At 40.3% G+C, this 5543-nt stretch overlaps 1 pseudogene across 1 annotated transcript; it reads left to right on the top strand.

Moving 5' to 3' along the window:
- Positions 1-3070: 3070 nt before the first annotated feature.
- LOC104666937 lies at positions 3071-4797 on the top strand (annotated as a pseudogene). The gene has a single exon (XR_004052847.1). The product of XR_004052847.1 is annotated as a heterogeneous nuclear ribonucleoprotein A1-like (transcript).
- Positions 4798-5543: the final 746 nt, after the last annotated feature.

The raw sequence follows: 5543 nt of genomic DNA on the forward strand, positions 1-5543 counted from the left end.
CCAGCCTGACCAACATGGTGAAACCCTGTCTCTATTAAAAATACAAAAAGATTAGCTGGCCGTGGTATCGTGCACCTGTAGTCCCAGCTACTCGGGAGGTGGAGGCACAAAAATCGCTTGAACTGAGGAGGCAGAAGGTGCAGTGAGCCAAGATCGTGCCATCGTGCCACTGCACTTCAGCCTGGGAGACAAGTGAATCTCTCTCTCTCTCTCTCTCTGTATATATACATATACATATGTACACACACACATCTTGGAGAGTTTGTCACATCTGCTGAATATGGATCTACCTCACTCTTTTTAATGGCCCATTCTATGGATGCGTCATAACTAACCTGTCAAGTCTCCCATGGGAAGCTTAGAAGAACTGCATGAACTGTGGCCCATCCTGTCCTCAGTTTCCTCATCTGCAAAATGGGAGTGACATAGTAAATGAGTGTATACATGGAAAACACTTCGGGGGAGCATGCAATACACACAGTAAGCCATTAATATTACTAGCCATTAGTATGAGTACAGTTTTCCACTAAAAAGTTTTTAGACAAATATTTTAGGTAAATCTGAAAGTTGTCACTACTAAAAGTAGACCAACATGAAAGCCTGCACTGTATTTTTGAGCCAACCCCTTCAGAACACCTAGAAGGACTGAAATGTCTATGGCCCATTGTGATGACAGCACTACATTTTCTAAAACACATAGAAATTTCCCAAATGAAGCCACAGCTTCAGACAACATTGTCAGGAGGCATGTTAGTCAAGAGAAATCATGAAGAATACTGTAGCCAGTTGACAATGCAAGGAAAATCATGGTGGGCAGAATGTAATTACCTGAACTGGAACTTAGCCAGGGTGTCTATCTGCCCAGCAAAAGGAAATTAGAACAGATGTGTGGGGCGAAGGTTTAGTTTTGGCCAACATTTCCCAAGATAATCTTTCCATCAGTAGTAAGATCATTATATCCAGGCGTTAATGAGAACCACAGAAGGTTAGGGCTTGAAGGAACAATTTCTAAGAGACCGGTTAGTTTAGCCCAATCATTCTACAAATGAGAGATTAACTAACTTCCCTGAGTAACAAAGCCAGTTATCAGAAGAGCCAGGGTTAGCTGAAAATCTCTTAACATCCAAGCCAGTGTTTATTCCATCATATTACACTGGCTTATTTGTACAGAATCCTAGGGTACCTATTTGCTACTCATTATCAAAAATAAGTCAAGACATGTGTGAATTGGGGAATAATTAAATGTTTTAAAGTAGTCCCTGTCAGTGATGTCATACAAGTATTTAAGAACCTAAGAGATTAGGACATTTTTGCTGTTATTAGAGGGCAGTAGTTTAACCTGCTTTACAGTCTGGGGGTTTTCACCTAAAGGAGAGGCCAAAATGATGGAGTTCTAGCTCTCCGTCCCTCCCCGTTCCTACTTTGACCTCAGCAGTACTGTTTCTGCGACATTTTACATAGTAGATGATTTTACTTAAAATATATTGATATAAGGATTCCCTGCTAAAGCAAAAGATTTTAATGCTATTGTTTTTGGCACAGGAGTCCAGTGCTATGTAATTTTAAAAAATTCATTTGGGAGAAAATTTGGAGAAATTTGAATGAGGAATATTGAATGTTCCCAAAAAACACAACAGTTGTCTAAGTAGGTCTAGGTTTAAGAGAGTTGTTTTCCCCCTTATACCACTTTTTATTGCAATGATGACCTGGCATTTCCCAAAAGCCATTTATTGGGAATTCATGAAATTTATTTAGAACCAGCCAATAAGGAGAAAAAAGTCCAAAAGCTGAGGCACTTTACAGGTGAATGTACAGGATTGACTCACCTGGTGTCATTGGTATATAAGCCTTAAAACTATGTCAGTACACTTTTTGGTAATAATTTCTGAAAATTTTCCAAAGAAGATGATAGAAATCTTCTGGAGGGACATTGCAGCAAGATGTAACTGTATGTAACACTACTGAACTGTACATTTAAAAATGGTAAAGATAGTAAATTTGATGTTTATGTGTGGGTCTTTTAACCAAAACTAAAAATAAAATAAATTTTAAATGAAGAAGGGTGCCCTTCTTCAGTTCTTTCTCCTTCCTGTTGTCCAGAATGCAGATGTGATGTCCGGTACTCCAGCAGCCATTTAAAACCATAAAGTGGAAGCAGCATGCTGAAGATGGTGGAGCAACAAGATACTGGGTAAAGAGCAATAAGATTTTATGCAACAGAATCTGATCTCTGACATCGAAGGCACCATGCCAACCCCTGCATGGCCTACCTCTGGATCCTTTATGTAAGAGAAAATAAATTTCTATTATATCTAATTTAAAAAAAAAATTACCAAAGAAGATATTTGTGTCATATGTATTAATCATATCAAAAGAATGAGACTGTTGTCCCAAATCACTTTTATCCTACTTATTTTCCTCAAATGTTCAAATAGAGCCATAATACAAAGCCACATTTCTCAAAGTGTTGTCCCGAAACCAGCAGCATCAGCATTTCCTGGAACTTACTAGAAATGCCCCTAGATATCCTAGCTTAGACACAGCAGGTGCTGAGCCTGGCAATCTGTATGTTAGTCATCCTTCCAGGGTATTCTGATGCACAGCAAAATAAGAGAACCACTAACACAGAGTAACACAAAGTATTCCTGTTTGTATAGTGTCTGTGATAAGAGCTGGGGGCCTGCAATCAAGAGTCCTGGGTTTGAATTTCTTCTTTATCACTTAGCATCTACTTAGCACTTGAAAAGTGACTTCATCTCTTTAAGTCTCAATTTCCACAATTGTATGATGGACAAGAATTAACATTATCCTTATCCAGAGGTTGTTGAAAATATTTAATAGGAAAATTTATGTAAAGCTCTTAATTGGCAAATGTATATTATTAAATGAAGGATAAGTAATAGAATCTTATTCTTGTTTCATACTGTACAGAGCCCCCGACTTGACAGAAAACAAGCATGATAAACAGGTTCAAGAAAATGGAGGAATGCTGGGGATGTTCTTAAGTGAAAAAAAAATTAATAGAACTGAAGGAGACTTAAAACTACTTGCAAGAAAAAAAAACGGCCTTTCTGCCCGTGGACGCCGCCGAAGAAGCATCGTTAAAGTCTCTCTTCTCCCTGCCGTCATGTCTAAGTCAGAGTCTCCTAAAGAGCCCGAACAGCTGAGGAAGCTCTTCATTGGAGAGTTGAGCTTTGAAACAACAGATGAGAGCCTGAGGAGCCATTTTGAGCAATGGGGAACGCTCACGGACTGTGTGGTAATGAGAGATCCAAACACCAAGCGTTCCAGGGGCTTTGGGTTTGTCACATATGCCACTGTGGAGGAGGTGGATGCAGCTATGAATGCAAGGCCACACAAGGTGGACGGAAGAGTTGTGGAACCAAAGAGAGCTGTCTCAAGAGAAGATTCTCAAAGACCAGGTGCCCACTTAACTGTGAAAAAGATATTTGTTGGTGGCATTAAAGAAGACACTGAAGAACATCACCTAAGAGATTATTTTGAACAGTATGGGAAAATTGAAGTGATTGAAATCATGACTGACCGAGGCAGTGGCAAGAAAAGGGGCTTTGCCTTTGTAACCTTTGACGACCATGACTCCGTGGATAAGCTTGTCATTCAGAAATAGCATACTGTGAATGGCCACAACCGTGAAGTTAGGAAAGCCCTGTCAAAGCAAGAGATGGCTAGTGCTTCATCCAGCCAGAGAGGTCGAAGTGGTTCTGGAAACTTTGGTGGTGGTCGTGGAGGTGGTTTCGGTGGGAATGACAACTTCGGTCGTGGAGGAAACTTCAGTGGTCGTGGTGGCTTTGGTGGCAGCCGTGGTGGTGGTGGATATGGTGGCAGTGGGGATGGCTATAATGGATTTGGTAATGATGGAAGCAATTTTGGAGGTGGTGGAAGCTACAATGATTTTGGCAATTACAACAATCAGTCTTCAAATTTTGGACCCATGAAGGGAGGAAATTTTGGAGGCAGAAGCTCTGGCCCCTATGGCGGTGGAGGCCAATACTTTGCAAAACCACGAAACCAAGGTGGCTATGGCGGTTCCAGCAGCAGCAGTAGCTATGGCAGTGGCAGAAGATTTTAATTAGGAAACAAAGCTTAGCAGGAGAGGAGAGCCAGAGAAGTGACAGGGAAGCTACAGGTTACAACAGATTTGTGAACTCAGCCAAGCACAGTGGTGGCAGGGCCTAGCTGCTACAAAGAAGACATGTTTTAGACAAATACTCATGTGTATGGGCAAAAAACTCGAGGACTGTATTTGTGACTAATTGTATAACAGGTTATTTTAGTTTCTGTTCTGTGGAAAGTGTAAAGCATTCCAACAAAGGGTTTTAATGTAGATTTTTTTTTTTTTGCACCCATGCTGTTGATTGCTAAATGTAATAGTCTGATCGTGACGCTGAATAAATGTCTTTTTTTTAATGTGCTGTGTAAAGTTAGTCTACTCTGAAGCCATCTTGGTGAATTTCCCCAACAGTGTGAAGTTAGAATTCCTTCAGGGTGATGCCAGGTTCTATTTGGAATTTATATACAACCTGCTTGGGTGGAGAAGCCATTGTCTTCGGAAACCTTGGTGTAGTTGAACTGATAGTTACTGTTGTGACCTGAAGTTCACCATTAAAAGGGATTACCCAAGCAAAATCATGGAATTACTGGTTATAAAAGTGATTGTTGGCACATCCTATGCAATATATCTAAATTGAATAATGGTACCAGATAAAATTATAGATGGGAATGAAGCTTGTGTATCATCCATTATCATGTGTAATCAATAAACGATTTAATTCTCTTGAAAAAAAAAAAAGAAAAAAGAAAAAAAAACGAAAAATAAAACAATATTAATAATGATAGGTAACATAAAATGCTTACCATGTAACAGATGCTATTTTAGTCACTTTGCTTGTTTAACTTATTAAATCCTCATAACGATTCCCTGCTTCATATACTATAGTTCTGCCTGTTTTATCAGGAAATTGAGGCATGGGGAGCTTAAAAGATGAATCCAAAGTCACACAGTGCCCGAGAGGGAAGGCCAGTTTCCATGGCAAGAATTTAGCTCTAAAGCCCATGTTCTTAACCGTGGCCCCTGCAGTCTTGGGTATGTTTCTGCCTCTCTTCAGTGGGATCACAAATGGAATGATGGCCTCTTACTTGGGTTAGAATGAAGGGGAAACTCAGTTTATTGATTTCTACTGAACACTCGCAGTAGGTAAGTATCTTCATTTGGGGCCCCCAAGAAGCATCACTGATGCAAGGATTTGAGTGTAGCTTATTTGGGGGTGTAGGAAACACCTTTAGAGAAGGGAAAGTAACACAGAAAAGGGAAGGCAGATTACAAAAGCTGGGCAATTACACCAGCTATCAAGGTGGCGACTGGAGCTACTTCTGCAGGGGAAACTGAAAAAAAATCACTCTTAGAATCATCCCCTATAGTGGAGAGGGAGCTGGGATAGTTAGATCTTGAACAAGGGCTGCCTTTGTGGGTGTTAATTTCCTACCACTTCTGGCTTGCCATGTTGCCCAAGAGCAGTATCCTT

This window comes from Rhinopithecus roxellana, chromosome 13 (genome assembly GCF_007565055.1).
Source record: "Rhinopithecus roxellana isolate Shanxi Qingling chromosome 13, ASM756505v1, whole genome shotgun sequence".
NCBI lineage: Eukaryota > Metazoa > Chordata > Mammalia > Primates > Cercopithecidae > Rhinopithecus > Rhinopithecus roxellana.